At 27.7% G+C, this 23,905-nt stretch overlaps 2 pseudogenes; one reads left to right on the top strand and one right to left on the bottom strand.

Annotated features, from left to right (window-relative positions):
* Positions 1 to 1,476: 1,476 nt before the first annotated feature.
* On the bottom strand, positions 1,477 to 14,794 carry LOC132934194 (V-type proton ATPase catalytic subunit A-like; annotated as a pseudogene).
* Positions 13,896 to 20,352, top strand: LOC132937996 (uncharacterized; annotated as a pseudogene).
* Positions 20,353 to 23,905: the final 3,553 nt, after the last annotated feature.

The raw sequence follows: 23,905 nt of genomic DNA, 5'->3' as shown, positions 1-23,905 counted from the left end.
AATTACGTATTTTTATAAATTGATACACTTATTTTGTGACTATACTGTGGTATGTGTCTCTTAATTAATAAAATATGAATACCTCTAAATATGTGGCATTCCTACACGTTTGAACACACTATATACTAATGATTTAAATATTGAACCCGTCAATTGTAGTAATAATTTCCGTTATACATCAACCGCAAACATTTTACACGGTTTTTAACACAAATCCAGAAAAGCGCTAAAATTGTTCACCGATTTCAAACTTGAAATATTTTAACACAATTTGATTCCTTGGTGGTACCAACACCCAATTTCGATTTAACATGAATATAATTAGTTTTGTAAATTTAATAATTTAATAATCAGAAATATAAAATATTATTTTGAAATTTTAAGAGCTGGACGAGTTGTAGAAAACTTTTTACTAAAATAATCTCAAGTATATTATAGACCATTAGAAATATCTATTGGTTTCTTACAATATTTTTATTTTTAAGTGGATTGTGAGCAATTTCTGAATTTCTACTATTCTCACAAATTGGCTCTACAGGACCAGTTTCTTCATTTTCCAAATCGCTAACAACATCATTAGTATCTTTAATACTCTCTGAATAAACTTATTGTACATTCATAGACCATAAATATATTAGTCCTGGTGCTGACCACTTTCTTTTGGAAAACGTTAACCCCTCCACAAAAAAATAACATTCAAACAAATATGCACCTATACTTTAGGTAATAGCAAAAAAATCTTAAAGGCTAAGATCCAAATTTCATGTTCAAAGCTGATTCCAAAACAGATGGATTGTAATGCGTTGGTTTATTTTACTATCTATATTTTAGGTGCCTACCTATAATGCATAAAATATTTATAATAAAAATATAATCATATTATTATTACACAAAATATAACCCGTTCAGTTCTTCTTGACCATTGGAGACCGTCAATTACTATCGTAATAATATGTTAAGTAATACCAACTGCGTTGGTAACAGTGACATCAGTCGATGGCCTGGAAGGGTTATATAACGATTATAAACTATAATAATAGTTATGGCTCATATATACTATAGGTACTTTTAGTAATATCTTAAATGATAAATTATTTTTTTGTCGCTATTTGCTTGAAAAACTGTTAGTACTAAAATAGAAACATAATTTTATTCACTAGGAAATAGAAAACATGACATTACTTAAAGAAAAGGATGTTCAAATTAAACAAATAAATACAATTTTACAATAAATTTTGAAATGTATTTGTTAATTATCATCAATAACAGATTACTTAATAATATTTTACAAATATTAAATTTACCGAGCACACTTTAATGGTTTCTTTCATATAAATAAAGCCCCTACATTATTTAATATAATTCATAGACTATAATATAATTATAATATAATTAAAAATAACAAAACAATCATTCATGACGAAAAACCATATTTGACTATCAAAAAAAAAACATTACTAACTATTTGGAATTTAAGAAAATATAAATAGTATTCTTGTGATATTTAGAGTACTTAATATATATTTTTAATTTTGTGTTAAACAATTTTTAAAATATTATAATTGCAGAAAAATAAAAATAGTTTGAATAGTACTGATTGAACTATTTTTTTCAATTAATACTGTAGTTGGCAAATTCATAATAAATAATTTATATTTACATGATAATGAGTATATTTATATCTTTAAATAATGATTAATTGAAACAAAAATTATCTTATAAAATTCACATGGTACGATTGATTATTGTCGAATTAAAATTGAATTATAAAATAATAGTACACTTATTGTGAAAGAAATCTACAAGAAAGGAATGACGAATAAAATGAAATAATAATATAAAAAATGTTGATGGTGACACACATAAACAACAAGCTTAAAAACAAAAAAAATCTTACATCTGCAGTTTCGTTCTATGATGTGTGCTTAAGCTTTACTTAAGCTGGAGTAAACAACAACAATTTATTATAATAGGTATATTTATTTTTTACAAACTTTTGTTTTATTTTTGAATAACAATGTATTAACGTGAAAAATACTTTTAATCCTCCAGATTCCTAAAAGCTTGCTGGATATCATCATATAACTGACCAAAGTCAGCACGGATTTTAGCTTCGCCGTCTTTAACTGGGTCCTATTATACATATTTAATAAAAACGTCAAGTAATAAAAAAAATATGTATTTTACCTTAAACTTCATGAACACAGACCCAGTTATCTTGTTTTCAGATTGGGCTGTTGACTCAACGGCATGACGTTCCATGTCATAAAAGGCAATAGTATTTCGTAACATTTCAAAAGTTTTGTAAAATGGACAATAACAATCATATGAAGAATAACTAAAAGGATATTAAAAATTATATGAGAATATTAAAATATGTGAATACTCTCAACCAAACCAAATAAATGACCTACCTGTTTTGTTGTAAAAAATCATCTTTTAATAATCTAGCAACTTCCTTTTATTAGATTCAGCTAGTGATGCTTTACCAACTGTACTATTTATGATAAATCTTCTTGTTATAAGATCTCCTAAGATTTGGTTCTTAAAGGCACAAATTCAATTCAGGGAAGGTTTTTGTCATAGACGTCGTCTAAAGTTCTTGTATATTTACTAAAACTACAAATTATTGTTCAAAAATATTCTTAACATAATTTATTAACAGTAATTTTCATTAATACCTGTATGAAATAAATTAATTCAATAAAAGTGTTTGCGTCGAGTTCATTTCTTATCCATACCACAAAACACTTGTACAATACCTAAGGTAGCTGATGTAACTGGATCAGAGAAATCACAACACTTGGAGGACTGACCGCTCCAACAATACTAACTGGACCTTCCCGTTCTGGATTACCTAGGCATTTTACTCGGCCAGATCTGATGCCAAACGAGCACCCAAGTATGCAGGATAACCACTAATACATAACACACATATTTAATTCAAATAAATAAATACATTTTTATATTTCTTTAATATACCTATCAGCAGGCATTTCAGCAAGGCGACTAGAAATTTCACGCAAAGCTTCTGTCCAACGAGAAGTTGAATCAGCCATCACAGATACATTATATCCCATATCTCTGAAGTACTCAGATAAAGTAATACCTAAATATTATTATTTATTAAATATTTAAATAATCATTAAGCTGTTTATATAAACACTGACATAATATTTATTGTTAGTTATTACCAGTATAAATTCAATATCTCGGGCAACTACAGACATGTGAGAAGTGTTAGCAATTAATGCAGTTCTCTTCATGATAGATTCATTTACACCATCAACTCCAATAGACAATTCTGGGAAATCTCCCAGTACCTAATTAATAATTATAAAATACCTATATACAATTAGTGATAAAAATGCAAGGCCTAACATTAATGATTTGAATTGTATATATTAATTAAATTTAATAAATATAACATTTAAATATTTTTTATAAATTTACAGACCATTTTACCTCAGCCATTTCATTACCACGTTCTCCATAGCCAACATACACAATATCAGAATTTGAATATTAAGGTAAAGCTTGAAATATTACAGTTTTACAACCAAAAGCTCCAGGAATGGCTGTTGTTACACCTTGTACACAACTAAACAGATATAATATATGAGTTAATTAGAACTTATTAACTTAAGACTTAAAATTTTTTTAACTTACAGAAATAGAGAGTCAAGTATTTGTTGTCCATAAGTGGATAATTGGCAGGCAATTTTTCAGTGACAGGACGTGGCTGACGTATGGGCCAAACTTGTAACATAGTAAATAATGATTTTTCGCCATCGAATTCTGTTTCCAATATTATGTCCTAAGAAACAAAATAATAACTGAATTGTTGTTCAACAATAATAACATTTTTAATTATATTTACATAAACTTTATAGTATCCCGGTGAAGCTTGGAATACAATGGTTCCCCTAGCAACATTAACTTATGTTTAACAAGAGTATTTTTGTGGAAAAGACCAAAGAGGTCTACTCCAGTTATATGGCTTCTGATTTTTATATTGGACGTGTTGTAATCCCATGAAACATTACGACCTAAAGCTGGTATATTAACACCCATGGGAACATAGATATTTTGGATGAGCTTAATAATGTATTTTAACAGTCGTAGAATGCCATTATATATACTTCCCAATATGCCAGGGCCTAATTCTACAGAAAGTGGTTTTCCAGTGCTTGAAATCGGGTCACCAACAATAACACCAGACGTATCTTTGTAAACCTAGAATAATAAATACATTACATAATTTGGTATTGAAATAGTATATTCGATAAAACAATCATTTTAATCTTATTAACCTGGATGGTAGCCATGTCACCTTCTAAATGATTGATTTCACCAACCAGTTGAAAGTATCCAACAGGAACCAGTGTGTACATAGCTGAACCAGACATCTTATCAGCTGTTACAACTAAAATCATAAAACAATGTTCAAGATATATAAAGCACAAAATAATGTACACAAAATGATATATTTAACAAAAGTAGTACTAACCTGATCCAGACACAACAAACACAAACCCATATGAACTTTCTTGTTCTTCGTCCTCAAAAGTGTTTAACGAAGTCATTTTCGAACGATTTTTGTCTGAATTGTAAAGAAAAATTTTAGTATTTATTTATAATACTTGAAAAAAATCATTAACTTAATAATACAAATATATTTTTAATATTATAATACAATCTGTGTTATTACTGCTGGCATTTAATATAGTTCACGCAATCATTTATATTCTAAGAAATATAATAATTTAGAAGAAATTTAATTAAACTTACAAATTAAAGTTTAAAATACAAATATTAATAAAAAAATAATAGAAAGTACACACAATTACAAATAGTAGAAAATATAGGTAATAATTAAGTATATTAAATACCCAATCATATAGTATTCTTCATTAAATTACCAATTGTTTAGGTGAAATCAATAATACTCATAAATAAATAAAATATTTTACCTAATGATTCCCAACAAGATATAATATAATTCCACATACTTTATAACATATACTAATTAAAATATAGGCAAATTTTGTCAACTAAGTGTGTAATTCAAATTATTAGAAAATATAATTAAAGAAGTGGTACTGGTATAACGGAATAGTTTGAACTAAAAATATTGTAGTTTAGCTTAGAAAATGTTGTATAAATTAACTAGAGTAACAAACTTACAAGAATCAACAGATATTAAGATGTAAGCCATTAATCACAGTAAATATTTTACCATGAATCCATTATCTGGTATCTTGTATTTACATAAAAAATATATTTTTAATAAATTACATAGTTGTAAGTGAGTACCGATATTAGAGACAGAGTCAATTTAATTCACAATTATAAAAGTAGCACAGATCAGAGGTGATTTGGTGATAAGAATTTCTGATAAGGTTCTTGGGCGGTCTCGTTTCGAAGGTGGGAAAGTTTAAAAGTCGAGTAATACAAGAAATACAAGAAGCTGAGGCGCGCGCGTACGCGGTGTGAAGAGTACTCATCGCGTGCAATAGTACTGTCTCGACCAATCACAGACATTATACCGGTTATTAGTGGCCTGCGGAGTGTCGACGGAATGAATCATATTTCCATCTATACGCCACCGTTCTTGACTGGAACGCTACAATATATTTTTCGCCATCAGTTCGCTATCACAGTATTAATAACACACACTCTAGTGTAAAATTAGTTTATCACACACATATCTCGACGTTATTATTAATTTTCACAGTTCTCGTTTCAAACGTGCGTATTTTTTTTCCAGTGGAATATATTTTTTTGATAATAATTACACTATGGTAAAATTAAACGGTTCACCGTCTCTAGGACACCATTCATTTATCAATCTTATCGATTCTCCGCCACGCAAACAATCCAAAACAAATAAACAATTACCAGTGGCTAAAAAAATTATAAGTAATTTGGGAAAAAAATCGACGATTTGCTCAAACTTGAAGAGTCAAAGTATGAGGAGGACATAGCAAATTATAACAATATAAAAAAACGTATAGACGAAGAACGAAAAAAAAATCAAGTCAGCTGACACTTGGATCATGAAATCAATTAAAAGAACTAAAAAAATACAAGAACGACAAGCAAAATTAACATTGGAACTGTCTAAAGAAAAACTTGCAATGGTTGATAAGACATTGAAACGACAACAACACGAATCAAATTACTCGAATCTTAAAGTTGACTTGAATAAAATGGAAGAATGTATACAAAATTACAAAACTCAATTGAATTACTACACATTTTGCCGCAACTTAAGCGCTCAAAAACCGGAGGAATGTACCCTTTGGTTTGTAAGATCCGAGGCGTGTGTTATTTGCACAGACGGCGATAATAAAGCAGGCAAATTAAATGATTGTCAACATCTAATGTGTGAACCGTGCATAAGAAATTTGTTAAAAATTAATATTCATGCGAAATGCCTGTTGTGCCGTGAAACTATTAAGAGCTACGATGCGTTCGATATAAATGAACTGCGATATGAATTCAATTCCAACACCGCTCAAGTAAATTTGGCAAATGTCTCCCCAGTCGATTCAACGGACCACCCATTAATCATCATGAGTGACGATGAATTCGATTCCAACTACCAAGACTCTGAAGATAATGCGTCTACAAACGAAGACTATATCGAAAATCCCTTAATTCGAACCAGTAATGCAAGTCGACCGTTTTCATTTCACACTTGGTTAGATGAAGGGTTCTCCAAAAAAAAATGTAGTATAATTGTTTTATAATAATTATTGGTAATGATTAAAATGTTATTTGAACGGCATGATATATTTATCGCAATATCATTATCATATTATAAACAGATTGATAAAATTATATTGTTCATTAGTATTATTACTCATAGTAAATATAACAAAAATATAATTTAACATTTTACCATCACAAACGTTGAATATTTTAATCGTATTTATCTATTAATCATTTATCATTATTTTATATATATTTTTATCGGGATTGGATTGAATAAATAACATTTATAATGATATCGTATTTATATTGGTTTTATTATAATCGTATTTATTTTTATTAATTGTCGACTGGCAGTCAACATAAACATCGATAAATGGAAGTCTAATCATAATATTATATTAACATACTTACTATAAATATACATTTTTTAATGGGCGAGTATAATGAGTTTATTAAATCAACAGCATAAAACTTGTGTCCAAGTTAGTATAATTATTTAAAAACATTGTACTTAAGGTATTTCTCATATTCATTACTGAATTTAATTATTTAAGCACCTATATTTTTATAAAATGTATAATGAATGGTTACCTCTTCTAAATTTTTTTCCTGGATATTCTCACATTGGCAATTAAGCTTTAAAAGTTTGTTGTAGAACTTGGATCCAAGCCCTATCATAGGGACTAATTTCTTTAACATATCCTCAGTTAATCTCAAGAATGCAGATTTGTCAGTTCCTTCTTCTAAAATAAAACCGATTCAATTTATGTTGTAAAAAATGTCAATAATATACCAGTGCAACTCAACGGAATAACATAAAAATGGCAATAATTTTGAAGTTCTTTTATATTTTTCAAATAGTCAAATGTACCTAAGGTAAAAGTAGGTACCTAATTTGATATTATTGTTGCTTAAACTATATTAAAAAAAAAAAGAACTACAACTTGTATTAATAAAAAATCACTTTTAAGAGAATGTCGCACACACGACACACATGTAAAATATTAAAATTTAAAAATTCTCATATAACTTATATTTTGTAAATCGCTTCCAATAAATAGAATAAGTTAACTTAAAAGTGTGTCATTAGACAAAATAACGCTTCTAATACAAAATCATTAACTAAATAAATTAATATTAAAATATATGAATTCATAACGAAGGAACATTTATGAAAATAACGTTTACATTTGGGATTATTTTACAAAAGTGGTTCACATTGTTTAGTATTTATAATGACACACACGGTATATACTATGACAGTAACCATCAACATGTGTGAACTCACCTGTACACTTATTAACAGCCATCTTCTAAGGCAGTAAAGTACAATTTTCATATAGGTTATAATTATTTAAGTTTTTAAAACCAAACTAGTCTCATTATTGATAAAAACCTCATGCACAGAGCTCTATCTATGAAAAAGTCATGAATATGGAATACTATATTAGTACAACTGCATGTTAAAAAATTTTGAAAATGTTATAAAAAATTGCCAGTTAACAATAAAGAAACACGTCTTTTTTTGTTTTAACGAAATTCCCTATCATCAATCCATAATTGTTAAAAAAAACCTGCGTACAATGACATAAGATACATTCTGTATATTTTTTGTATAGAAAAAAAAATAATAAGTGAGGTATTTCTAAGTTTCAACTCCAAATTTAGCTCAAACTAAAAATTGAAACATAAGGTAGTAAAGAAATTATAAATTTATAGCATGTAACTAAAAATAACTTAATAGTTAACAACAATGTAGAATTTCAAATTCTAGTCGGCAACTTTGAAGATTACACCCCCCCCCCCCATGATTTTTTTTTGAGATTGTCCCTGCATGGACTTTGAGCCAAATTAATAACTTAGAATATCTACCTTCAATATGTTGAACCTAATACCTATACGTTAAGTAAACAAAATATGAATACATAATTTTTATTTATTTTTGACTGAACGCTAAACAGTTAACAGTAATTATAATATAATGTATTTAAGTTTACTAATCATTATTAACTTATCATTATCAGAAACTTATAGAATGTGTTTTTAAAACTAAGACATTTGAGTAAGTAACAAAAAAAAATAAGTGTATATATTGTAGGGGTTCACTTATTAGTTATTATAATGTCTAATGATAAGTTTAAGAATATAGTTAAATTTTTAATAAAATAATCCCAATACTATAATAGTTTAGAGATTACCTAATAGGTTAAAATATAGTATATTAAAAACGAATTGTACAAATTGTTTTCCGATATTTTATCATAATTAACAATATTGATTTAGTTTATGATAGGAAGATTACAAATTTCATTCAACATAGTTTGAACTAAATGTCAAACTTAGACATTAAATACTAAAATTAAAAATTAAATTACAAAAATATTTTACATTATACCTAGTATATGGTATATTTATATAGATTGTCAAATTTTACTTCTCGGAACAAAAGAAGAAGGACAGGATGCAGGTAGCTTGAAACCCAACGGTCGCCGTTCCATATATAGGTATACAATTTACACGTTTATTAAATTATTCATAGTAACTAATTATTTATTCACTTTATCGGACTAAATGTATGCCTATGACACTCACAAACAAGGCCGTAGCTGGAATTTTTTTTTCGGGGGGTGGGGGGGGGGGTTAAATCAAATAATATTTTTGTTGTAGGTAATAGTTATCAGTTTTATGTTTGTTTATAGATACAACTATATTTCTATGTCGTAAGTACTTATAATATTTATATTATCATTTGTAACAAATATTTTTCAATTAACTTTCAAAAAATAATCTATAGTCGACAGTCGTTTACAATATTACAAATCATAAATATGTAATTATCGTTCAAGAGATTAATAATATTTGCAATTTTGATAGTAAAGTAAATGTAAATGTTATATAAAATCATAAATTCTAACACTAAGTCTTATACAGTTTTACACAATTGCATCTGGCCATTTTCGTATAACCTAAATCCTCTTTTGATCGAATTTAACAATGTTTTGTTGGTTATTAATTTTAATATAATATAATATAATATATTTATACATATGTAATATGGGTTTTTTCAATAAAAATGGAATGAAAATAATTATTAACTAAACATTTAGCTATACATTATAATATTATAAATAATAAACATAAAATCGTTATAAGTCATTACTTAACTAAAATATTTTACTTATATAATAGTGATGATGATAAAGGTGTTTTACTATAATAATATTATCCATATAATTTTGAAACGTGTCATATCCACTGGATTACCTGTATGAATTGTCTCAGTGCACTCGTTATTAAATAGCATAACAAAGCATATTGTATTAAGTAATTGAAAATAATATGATCCTTAATAGTATACTTAATAATTCCAAAAATCAGGTTATTAAAAGACGCATTTCAGAAGAAGACGTCACACTTACATGTGTTGTATCTGTCTTACACACATTTGATATATACAAAATGCATTTAAGCAGTCTTAGTATAAATTGCTCAATTTGTGTTCTAGAGTAAAAATACCTTTAACTTTAAAAATTAAAATTTTTTATAAAAACTCACCGTCTTGACTTCCAAAATATTATCATATTTTCATCATTTAATAAGTGTTTTTATTCTAACACCAAAATTCAGAGAGTTTTATTCAAACAACACAAATGTGTTTTGTCTATGTCAAACAGTGAAAGACAGAAACAACGCATTCAGGTGTGCCGTCATCTTAAGGAAGGTATAAGCAACTACTCTCATCCTTATACTAATCGGTGCTAAAATGATAAATTTTACCATTTTAATCTTTGTAAAATAAGGAATTGACAACTTTCAATTGTTTTAACTACATCTTTAATATGTTAGGTATGATGATTGATCACACCAACTTGGTATTAATGCTAATTTTGACTAAACAAAATTAGGTAATGCTTAGTAGCATGAACGGTAATTTTGATGTAATACATTTTTAAGTGAAACATGGATGAATGTTGAGTTAAATTATGTATTAAATGAATACTTTACAATAAATTCTTTGGGAGTGATATCATCCAATTTTTATTAAAAATAGTTATGTACCTATATAGGGTGATTTCATATTCCAAAGCAGAATATTTATTTAAGTAATTTTAAACATAAATATCAATTTTAGGGCGAGTAGTTTATGAGTTATAAGTATTTAAAAGTGTTCAACTCTATAAATAAAAAAAGCGGGTAAGTGGATGTCGATCTGCTGTACAGTAGGTTACAATTGGGTCAATGTATAATGGATTGTATTAAACTTGAATTCAATGATATAATATCAATGTATAAGAAAAACGATTCTGAGCGGAGACGGTTTATCAGTCTGGATTTTTTATATCGTTATTATTTATTATATCCTGTAAGTTGAATTCATATTATAATACTACTATTTCTTATTCGTTTGTATGGTGATAAACAAAGCATCAGAAACTAAAATCCCATTTTTAGCGGTTTTTTGTAATTTATTGGTGGTTTTTCCAGTGGCACTTAATAACTATTAAGAAAATTGAAAAATGAAGTACCATTTTGGTCCAATTTACTAAAAGATAAGGCACTCTATTTTGAAATCGAAGCACTCTTTCTGGTAGAAATTTTGTATGCAAGATAAAAAAATAAGCACCACTGTAAAACCACTAGCTACCTCATTCCGCTCAGAATCTAAAATTATTTTAAAAAATAATATAATGTAGATTGTAATAGGAAAGTTTGATAATTAAGTATAATTTTTGTTATTTAAGCATATTTATATTAAATTGAATCATGTGTTAGACAATATATTAAATTAGTTCAGTGCATAGCTTTTAAAATTATCTTTGTAATACTATAGCAAACAATATTTCAGTAAATATTGATCACATAAAATTATAATAATGACAAAGTTCTTTAGTTTAAGTTGAATGACATAAACATTAGATTTATTATTAGTGGACAGATAAAGGATTAAAAATAAAATTATATTGAATCAAATTAAATATCTGTATATTTTATTAAAAAAGATAAAAATCAATTATTCAAAATCTTAGTGGTTACTGGACCATTGGACAAAATGAAACTGTTTTTCATATTAAAATGTGATAAGTGGAAAAATTAATTAAGTAAACAATGCTTTCACTAATCAACCTTAGATGCATAAATAATATAGGACAATATATACCGATGATTATGAGTTAAGAGTGGATCATTAGGTTTTTACATATTTTTATTGGCTTTATTCAATTTGAGTAAGATCTTAGCAATTAAAGGCTTCTATTTTTATTATATTTTCTGTCAAATTAATTGTTAAGTATATTTGTTTATCAGTTAGTTTAGTGTAAATAAATTTCATATTCTTACCCCGTTTGTAATAATTGATTCTCATCTTTATGGTCTGTATTATCAATAAGTTCTTTTCATAACTCTATTGAACACTGGATCATCACATCTAATTAGTAGAATAGTCAGAACTCTAGAACTGTGTAATATATTGTGCATTATCCTTTGCTCATCATCACATCTAATAAGTGAAACAGTCAGCATTTTAGAACTTTGTATGATACTGTCATACCTAAAATAAATTGCAAAAAAATTAATATAATATATTATTTAGTACTCAAGCAAGTTCTGTTTAAATCAGATACAATGTAGGTATTAATTAAATAAATTAAAAAATATCTAATTTTATCAAACTAAATAATTTAAAAATGTAAGTTAAAATTTCAAATTTTTGTAATTTTTCGTTTATTTGCTTACTTGAAATTTACTTCAGATTTTCTTAATGGTTTCATACTGATTTATGTCTTCCTTAGGGTATCTCAATATTACTGTGAACAAAAACCATTAAAATTATGTATATTTTAAGTCAAATTAGTCAAATTGGTCATTTGGTGGGGAAGGGATTGCACGTAAAAGTTATTTTTAAGGGAACAAAAATGTTGGCACTAACAATTAAAAAACTGAAATTAAGCGCCTGTTTTAGGAACACATTATTTAAAGTACTTAAACAAATTAAATGTGGCACACTAAATATTTTTGGAAAATAATGTCATATAGTCATTAACAGTGGTCTCTGTCACATGTTTACACTGCTCGTCACCACTATTTTCAACTCAAATCAAAAGTAATTTTAAATTTAAAATTTTCAAGATAAATTCTAATTATTATTTAGTTATAATATCAAATCGTAGGTATATGATGTATCAATGGAAAACACAGAAATATGTAATTTTATAATAATATAAAAGAGAGATATGAAGAACTAGGTAAGCTGTGTTCTGATAAAGTTATATTACCTAGTGTACATAAATGTTTTTAACTGAGTAATGATCATTTTTAATTTACATTTATTTATACACACATAACTCACTTAAAAACTGAATTATCGTAAAAACTTCCAACAAAACACAGATAATGTTCTTACCATCAAGTTTTATTATTGGTCGATTCACCCTAATGTTTAAGCTGTAACGTTTTACAGCATAAAACGTGAATTTCTGAGCGTAAATTTGGTACGTTATGCGTTTGTAAAATGGAGACAACACATGCAGGTGTAGAGTCTTCTGAACAGTGATACCTAGTTATATGAGACTGTGTTTTTTTTTTATGACTGGTTTATAATAATAATTATACCTAAGTTTGCAGAATATAGAAAATATTATCAGAAAAAAAAATATGATATACCTAGGTATTTACAAAGAACTTATATATTCTATTAATTAGGTACTTATAAATATTAATATAGGGGTAACATTAGTCACCCATATGAAGACATCTATAGCCCATGATGCCCTGAATTAAATTCATAAATCATAATACCTATTCATTACTCAATTATTAATTATTTTGTATTAGTACAATAATGATTATCATACATTGTTTGCAAAGTAATATACAAATGAATGATGATTACTATTCAAGTGAACTTAATTTATTAAGAAATAGGTTCCTTTATAAGTGCATTTTTTTTTTTTTATTGTTATTAACTTAACTTAAAAATGAAAGTTAATGATGTAACTTAATTGATGTACCTATTAAAAATGTCTATTAACTTAATTTTAAATTAAGGTAATTGAAAAAAATAATAATTAACTTGACTTAGGTAACTGAGTTAAAAAATAATATTAACTTGCTCAGCCTTGCAATTTTTACATAGATAGCATACGACGTGGACATATTTAACTCAAAATAAATTGCAAATGTTTGTGATTTTGTCAAAATTCTTACTTCGTCCAATCGTCCAGAGTCTGGGTGCCGGATGGTAAGCGGTATATTATGGAGGCAGCGGTGATGTCGGTGAAGGAGCAGTGATTCTCGGCGTAGCGTCAATGGCGGATTCACTAGTGCGAGTGGGTATATCGTGTGTACGGCGAGTGACAGCAGACAACAGTACCTGCAACACTTCAACAGATGTGACCACGACTACGAATGGTGAGTGCGCATATTAAGGTGTTTATATTCACGTTATATATGCTTCGACAGTTCACGTGCAGAATATTAAGTGAAATTTCACCTGTTTCGTGGTTCGAGTGTACGACGGAGTTGCTGTATCTATTATTAAGATAATAAAAACAAAATTACAATTATATCGAAACAAATTATAGGTATAATAAATTATTAAACGAAAACGCATGTGTGTGGGTGTGTGTGTAAAATAATGATACGCGACAAAGGGCAAAAGCACCGTGGACTGGGGTGTAGGAAATTGACCTGGCACTATTACACTTACACAAATACGATCCTGACTTCTCGTCAGAAGGATACACGAGTTAGTGGGTTTGAACAACAGAACAAACGTAATTCGGGTCGGACGCGTTAGCGTCGATAACAATTTATTTAAACGATAAAAATGGTGAATAATTAAAACAGTGAGTAACATAACGCGTCGATCGAGTCGCAGACTTGGTAGAGGCGGTACAGTAACGATGCGTTGTGTACGAGCGCGGTCAATAAAGATAGCGATGTCTCGGGCCGTCGTAAGCCGTAGCCGTCGTGGCGCGAGCCATTGCCGACGCGAGAAGCAGGGATGAGATGATCCGTTACATAAATATAAAATTGACAGAGGTCGTACAAAAACGAATAGCGTGCGCACAGTCGAAATCGCCCACCATAAGTGGTGATAAGCCGCGTTATCACCACACGTGTGAAGCATAGACCTTATACTTATTATAAGGTCTATAGTTTGAAGCCCCCTTAGATTAAATACAATACGGTATAAGGAAGCCAAACATCCGCCATTACTATTACTACCAAAAAATAGTGGGCCATTGTATCTTATCATGTTATAATTTTGATAACACAATTTCTCACTGATTTCTCTTAGACAATAATAAATAAATGTTTTAAAATTTAGAATGTGCCTTCGCAACAAATTAATTTTTTTATTTGACGTTTGTTAAATAGTTTATAAATTATTGTTGTTCTTAATGTATTTATTATTTTGATGTTGAACTATTGAATAATTTCATGTTGTGTTTATATTTTATTTATAATTTAATAATTTATTGCAGCACATCGCTAGTCACCACATCACTACGTCAGTCACTGCATCGTATAAACTATAGAGCAAATAGCAGTATATTGTAGACGTACACTTACGACATTGTATTTCGTTGACCACTGTCTGGTGAGTATTGTTAATTTTAATATTTTACCAACGGCATGACAAAATAGATTCTAATGAAAATAACTGTATGTACATATATGTGCATAATATACTTCAGATACAGTTTTCCTTAGACTAGCAAACTATTTGAGTATGCAGTCTATAAGTGTACCAATTATTAGTAGTTTTTTCAGTCATCAATCATCCAATCTCTCCACTGTTCGTGTGCATCAACATCAACAACATATCACTCGATAAATCCATGAAGGTTACAATTATTTAAATTGTGTGCTGAGTTATGTTATCTATATGTACCTACAGAATTTTTGATTTTAATTTTATACAATTTATTTAAAAACATAAATACATTTAATGTAATTTTATTTTATTACATTGAAATTAATTACCCACTAAAAATTAAAAAATGAATTAAAATAAATATAGGTACAATACTACAATACATAATAATTATTATTTCTAACAATAAAAATATAGTTTTAATGAGTAATAACCAATAACTAATAACTTAAAAATGAATTATAAGTGACTAACTCTTGGCTAACTGTTTACTAATGGAAAACTGATTAATTAAATTTATCACAATGTGTTTGTATTAATACTAGTAAAACTTTAATTAAAATATAAAATTAAAAACAAATGTTGAATAGAATTTTTAATCTAATTGACAAAGCTCTTAAAACATTTGTGGCTATTATAAATATATGTTTGATAATAATTATATTTTTACCTACTTTATACTTATAAATTATAATCATAAGTATTCATTGAATATATAATTCAATATTTTTTAGTTGATAATGTTGTTACAAAATACCTTTAGGTAGTTATCAACATTTATTAACACAGTCTTGACTTAGAAAAATATTTATTTTTGTAGAATGAAAAAGTTGTTGTTTGGCTGGTAATGCAGCTCTTGGCTTGAACATTTTGGCTTTAATATTAAGTGTTCATTTCATTTTTTCGGCTTATTGGATAGTCAGCAATGAATGAATTACAGGTATTTATTTTTTTTAACCTATTTTTTTAATGTTTTGTTTTGTCATATTTTTTAAACTTTAATTTAGGTGCAAATTAGAAAGACTCATTGTTTTTGCTCACTATCTGATCCTTATGACCCGACAGAGTGAAGATTTTTTGTTGGATGTCGCTTGGTTTTTGACCCTTTCATGAGGGGATATGATGAAATCCAAGGATTTTTGTTACCACATAATTAAATTAATATTGTACAGTTTCTCAACATTTTAAATTCTTCAATTTGTATTTTTTTAGCTTTCATAGTGGCAACTCCGATCTTGTACACAATTGCATTCCCAGGAACATTTGCATCAGCTGTTGGTTCATCAATAATTTTTCTATGTTGTACACCTGAAAAAAAATATAATTTTTATCAAATAACTCAAGCATTGGGAGTTACATTGATTGCATCTGGTGGTATTTTCAATGTTTATATATTGATATAAATATTCATATTTTATTACTATACAAACATATTTGTATTTTAATATTTTATTATAGGTCTATTTGCTTTGTTTACCAACCGTCATGGCTGGATGCCTGGCCACGACTTATTTGGTTGAACATTTGGCTATTGAAAGTTTCTTTGCTTTACTTGGATCTGGATCATTTTATTTGGTAGAAACAAATACACAATTGAAGAAAAGAAAATATTTGAAAGAATCTCAAACTCAATTTGACATTGTTAATGAATAATGTTCCAGACTTTAAAATTCAGATTTTAGAATCTTCATAGTTTTTACTTTTTTTGAACACAGGCCAAATTGTAATTTGTAAGTATATCGTCAGAGGTCTAATCTACACACAAACATTAATTTATATATATATATTGACAAAAAATAATAATACAAATCAACAAACATGCCCGACTAACCAAAAGCAACCTTATTGGATACATAATATAAACCATAAGCAAATAAAATATTCAGACCGATGAACCGTCCCCGCTCAGAATCGTTTTTTGTATACAATGATATGATATCATTGAATGATTCAAATTTAATACATTTCATTATATAGAGACCCACTTTTAATCTACTGTACAGTAAAGCGACATCCACTTACTCGCTTTTTTGTATTTCAATTTTGTTTTAAATTTTGTAGTAAATACAAATAGTGATGATCAAAAAAAAAAAAAAAAAAAATGAATCTTTCAAAGAAACAAAAAAATGGTAACAGCTTTGATTCTTTAAGAATTAAATAAATAAATAGCATTGGTAATAATTAATTTTTATCTTCTTAAATTATGTTTTATAGTTCAACTATTGTATAAATAGAAATGTCTGTAAAAATGATCAGTGACACATCAGTCACATCAGTTGAATGATCAGTCAAAGGAGACTAGTTCTTTTCTGGAATATCATAATGGTAATTATTAAAACTTAAACATTAAATATAAAATATAATCTATAATGTATAATCTATCATACTATATAAAATTGTAAGCGGTTTTCTATGACCGCGCTAACCGAGAAAACTACTGAACCGATTTGGCTGATTCTTTCTTTATTGTGTTTGTAACTGTCAGGACAAGGTTCTCATAAAACATCATTTTAGGAAAATGAACTAGAAAAGTAGGAACTCTGAATGTCAAAAATACAACAGTTGCGCCATAATAAAACAAACTAAATAATAAATAATTTAATTTATTGTTACAGATTAAAATTATAATAGTGTATTAAATAGTGGTTGCTTTTGGTTAATCGGGTTTGTTGATTTGTATTATTATTTTTTGTCAATATATATATATATATATAGATTAATGTTTGTGTATAGATTAGACCTCTGGGAAGAAGATAGAAAGGAGATTTAAAAAGGGTGTAATTTGGTTTTTTTTTATTCATTAGATTTTAGTATGGTTAGGTTAGGATTTTGTATTAATTGATTATATTGATCTACCAAAGGTGGAATTAAGTAAAAACGACAAGCTTGGTATAAATTTCATACTATAGAGCTAAATCATACACTTCCGTACAAATAGCGCGAGGTCTGCTGTCTACAGCAGGTAGATTGCCTACCTGATAATATACTTCTGCGAACCAGAATTTTATTCTGGGAAACGGAAAAGTTAAGATAAGTTTTGAACACCATATACTGAATATTAAATAACAAATTGAACAAATATAGAGATATATTGAGTCATATAAAATTGGTATATTTAACAGGCAACAAAGTGCACGGGATCAGCTTTTTTTAATAAAAATATATTTATCATTAATACCGCTAGAAACACTTCAATACGTTTTCACTAACCATTTTTTTATATTTACTTCATTAAACGATAAAATTTGAATAAAAAATTATACATATCATCGTCCGAAAGCAAAATAAACAACACATCACGGGCAAAGCTATGACAGGTCGGTTTGTAATATATATACATTTAATTACATATATTTTATTTGTATTTGATTTTCTATTATAATATTGATATATTTACAGACTCAAAAACTAAAACTGATTATTTCAATATGAATATAGTTAATGATACTGAATCTTTTACCAAAACTGCTACTGAATTATTGTCAAGTCCTTTATTTAGTATTTTGTTTTATAAAATTGTATTCTTGTCTTATGTGGTTTACTGTCTACCACATGTTGTTTATATTTAATTCAAATGTCAATAAATAAAAATAACAATAATAAAAAATATATAATATTATATACAATTACATATATTCTAATAGAACCAAATAAAACCATCATTCAATAATATATAAAAATATGAATCACACGCTGTTATCTAATTATCTATATCTAAATACTATGATTTATTTTTATTAATTGTTTACATTATTAACATTAGGTGTACTTACTTATAAATATAATTATTTGCATGAGTAATTATCAAAAAATATTTTGTATTTCAACAAAATTTGACTTCTCTAAGAAAACATTTAAATGGGTTATATTATTTATAATTTTTCAGATGCCACCATTGTTATTTTGCTAAATATAAGTATCAATTTTAATAAGATAATTTTTTATAAAATTTCGTTATCTTGTGAAAAATGTATTGAGATTATTTCCTGTAGTGACTTTGCTGTTCTATTTGAGGAAATAGCTAACTAACATTGAAAATTTTTGTTTAGGTAGGTACTTGTATTTTAATATATATATATAATTAATATTTATATATTATATTTATTTTATTGGATAATCAACTTACCTAAAATTTACATTTAATATAATATAATCTTATATGTACACACTTACAGTAGCAACTTAAAGTGATTATACTGAAATCACATGTCTTATTAAATAACATAAATAAGCGGATGGGTGTAATGGGGATCATTATAGATATTACACAGTTGTAAAAAACAAGGCTTTACAGCTATAGCCATGTCAGTTTATGTTTTTCTTTAACTCTTAAGTAATACATCTGTTATTGATTACAAAACCACCACGGTGTACCGTTCACCTATAAACTATTAATATTTTTAACAATCAATCACAATAAACAATGGTGTGTAGATATAAATAACAAATAGTAAGTTAAATATAATTCAACTATTGTTAACCAGTCTAAAACAATTATAATTATGAATTAATATTAATGCTACTAGTACAGTATATTATCAAAACATTGAAACTAAAAAATTTGAAATCAAATTTAATACCGTACAAAAACAATAAATATTTATTTGCTTGCTATAAAAAGAGAGAACCCTACATATATTAATGTTATGATAGAACCGCCACTGATTTTATGTAATTGAATCAGTTTTTTGAGAAACCCAATGAGTTCCAAAACCCAAAGTTTCAAAAAAATTACAATAACTTTTCTTACTAGTAGAGTTCCTAGAAAAGCATTAAATATTAAACAATGTGAACGACTTTTAAAATATAATCCCAAATGTAAATGTTATTTTCATAAATGTTCCTTTATTATGAATTCATATATTTTAATAATAATTATTATAATTTATTTAGTTAATGATTTTGTATTAGAAGCATTACAATTTCATTTACAGAAGTCAGTTCGGCATTTTGGCATTCCAAATACGATTCGGTGCAGAGTTTTTTGATGTCAGTGTTCAAAAACGAAATATGCTTACTGATATGACTATTGACTACTAACAAAGTGATATGTGTGTGGGTATACTCAATAATTGTTTATTGGTGAGCAAATATTGAACTTTTTTTATTTTAATTTGATAAATATTTTATTTCATTTAATTGTGTAGATGGAAGTTTTTGAGTGTTCAAAACATTTGAAGCTTGTTGAATGTTATGATCCCACACATGAACTACCTAGTTTAGAACTATCTGTATGTTACAAAGGAGTTAGTATAGAAGTTTAGGATGGCGTTATGTATGCTATCAGTGGTAGTGACGGATCAACATTTCTTAACGGAATTGAGACCTGTAGACCAATGATGGAGTGTATGGTATTTTATTGCTAATATCAATTTTTCTCAATACATGCCTAGTGAACATAAAAATTATAATTTATCTTAATTAATTAAATTTTAATTAGTCTTTAAAAAAATATTGAATTGAAATAACAATTTTATTTAGGAGTTGTTGCATTGGATGATTTATTGTTTGTGAATGGTGGAGAAACAGATAAATCTGTAGAATATGTTAATACTATAGAAGTGTACAACTCAACACCAATACTTCGTCAATGGAAACTTTGTTAAGAAGTAACATTGACCTCTGTGTTTTTAGTAGAATAGTTGTTAATAGACTACTACATTTTATATCTAATTAGCATTGATAATAGTCTCATTGTTGGTAGTTATGATAAAACATATTACAGTAGAAACTCGATTAATCATCACTGTCGGGACAGGGACTATGATGGTTAACGGAATAGACGTATTTTTCAATGAGTGTACATATTTTCATACAAAAATAAGACAAACATACACACTGTATAAAATGATCTGTCATCTTATTTTGTTTCTTCCAGGCTTGAGCTTTTTGAGCGGCAATGTTCCGTATTTTACAGAGAAGTAATAACATTTTTATATAGGAGTAGTTGAATCAGATGGTTTATTGTATGTGATTGACGGAAAAACAAAAAAATCGGAAGAATTTGTTTTTACTATAGAAGTGTACAATTCATTACCAATACCTGGTCCATGGGAACATTGTCAAGAACTTCTGTGTTTTTAGTAAAGTAGTTGTTAATAGGCTACCATATTTTATATCTAATTAGCATTAATAATAGTCTTGTTATTGGTTGTAATAATACACACATATGGACTATCTTATGATAAAACATATATTTATTATATCTTTTTTTGTTAATGTTCAGTATAAAGACTTTTGTATAATTTAGATCAACTATTGCATTCAAGTTTAATAAATACAGTTTATATTCAGTAGGTTTATTCATAACAGTAAATAATAGTTTTTTTCTTAACAATACTTTGTTTTATACTTCAATACATATTCCTAAGTAGTAGTGTACAATAAAATGGAGAAGAGTCAGTAAGCTGTATATCAAGAAAAAAACTATGGTCTACGTCATCACAACAAAAACAACTTCATTTAAAATCGCAGGCATTAAGTTTAAATTTTCTCGTGAATAAAATATTCATTACAGGTATATAGATATTATAAAATAAAATAATAATAACAAACTTTAATTACAAAATAACCTTGTATTGCATATTATCTATATTATGTATTTATGTTGGATAAAATAAAATATTTTAACTACCTATGGCCTAAGGTGTTAGGGGCTGTAAACCCCCCTTTTATCTACATCTGTTAATATTATAATATATAACAAAATTACTATTTATAACCAACGAATAAATAATAGAATTTTTATTATACACATACCTACAATTATTTACCAACGTTTTTTTTTGTAATATCCCAACAAATAGTAGCAAGATTGTCATTGCTTATATAACAGTTACATTTAACTCAAGTACTTATTTACTTTCTATTTACCTTTATTTATCACTTGCCAAGTCACCTATAGGGATGGTCACCGTTCAGCCACCGATAAATTAAATAAAATAAAATATAAATAATGATATTGTGATTTCCGAAAAATTGGTAAATATAGCCACGAATTACGATATTCATTACTAAATTATAAGAATACCGATTGGGAAGTTCGTTGGCGACTATATATAGGTACTAGCCGACCCGTCACAGCTTCGCCCGTGATTGGTTGTTTATTTTGTTTTTGGACAATGATATGTATAATTTTTTATTTAAATTTTATCGTTTAATGTGATCGGCAAGTGAATATAAAAAACGGTTAATGTAAACGTATTGAAATGTTTCTAACGGTATTAATGGTATTAATTTTTATAGCACTTCATTACCCGTAAAAAAACGCAAATCTTAAAAAAATGATGATTGTTAATCTACTTTTGGGTGTAACATGCTGCAGCCTGCAGTAAGTGCAACTCAACCACCCCGGTAGGCAATCCGAGTACGTCGGATCGCGGACAAAGGCAACTCTTTCACCAATCACCTTGGTAGACAATTTTCAATAATTTGAATTGATCCAAGCTTGTACTTGATCTGCCCAAAAAACCAATGGCAACCGATAATAAACAAACACAAATAATTTCTACTGTTGACTGTAACCAATGGGAACTATTAATAAATAAAAATAAAATTTCCAATGTTAACTTCAATGTCCCTGTTTGAGCACCTCTTTAAAATGCGAATTTTGGCAAATCCTTTCTTATTGCACGGTGAAAACATGAAAAGAACCCCTATTCCAAATTTCAAGTCTGTACGTTGAGTAGTTTTTGAGATACAGTGATCAGTGAGTGAGTGGTATTTGGATTTTCTAAGTATAGATTAATACTTATTAGTTATTACTGTTATTAGTATTTGGTATTTTGGTCACGACTGTCAAGACAGTGTCAATACGTTTTTTATTTTGTTGAGACCATGTCTATATTTTATATTGCTATTGGCCATATTTTGTTTTATTGTATATGCTAATAAAGCAGTAAATTATATTTATCTATATAAATATTAGGTATAAGAAATAATTTAGTATTTGTGGATTTGGTTTAATTAGAAACAATTAATGATTTTATTGGATTTTATTTTCAAGAAAATTATTATTGAATTTACCTATGAGTGATTGTAAAATTATCCCTGTTAATTTATTATTACTATCATAAATCAACTAACTTAAGAATTTAACTCAACACATGAAGTACATACAAAATTATATTATATCACATGAAAATTGTATAATACAAAATTATTCGGGTTTTGGTCAATTCGGGTGTTTTGGAAACAGAATTAATCAGGTTATATCGGTTTCGTGTGTAATTAGGGTTTTTAGGGGTTCCGGTTAATTCGGGTGCAAGGCCCTGGTATCAAGTCTCCTTTATGTCCACGGTAATGGTATTGCACACTACTGAGGTGTGTGTGATGTTCGGTTGAGACGGCCAAGTGTATCCCACTACCAGAGGGCGCTGCCGTCTCCGCGGCTATAGACAGTATATCGGTGGCTGGCTCTAACCAGCTATTACCAGGATCGATGTGCGATGTATATATACAACCGAATTCGTATCGAATACCGTGAGGCGCTCGTAGTAGGCGGCGTCAGACCAGCCGTACGGCAGA

Source organism: Metopolophium dirhodum, chromosome 1 (genome assembly GCF_019925205.1).
Source record: "Metopolophium dirhodum isolate CAU chromosome 1, ASM1992520v1, whole genome shotgun sequence".
Classification (NCBI taxonomy): domain Eukaryota; kingdom Metazoa; phylum Arthropoda; class Insecta; order Hemiptera; family Aphididae; genus Metopolophium; species Metopolophium dirhodum.
This window is presented reverse-complemented; position numbering and strand designations above follow the sequence as displayed.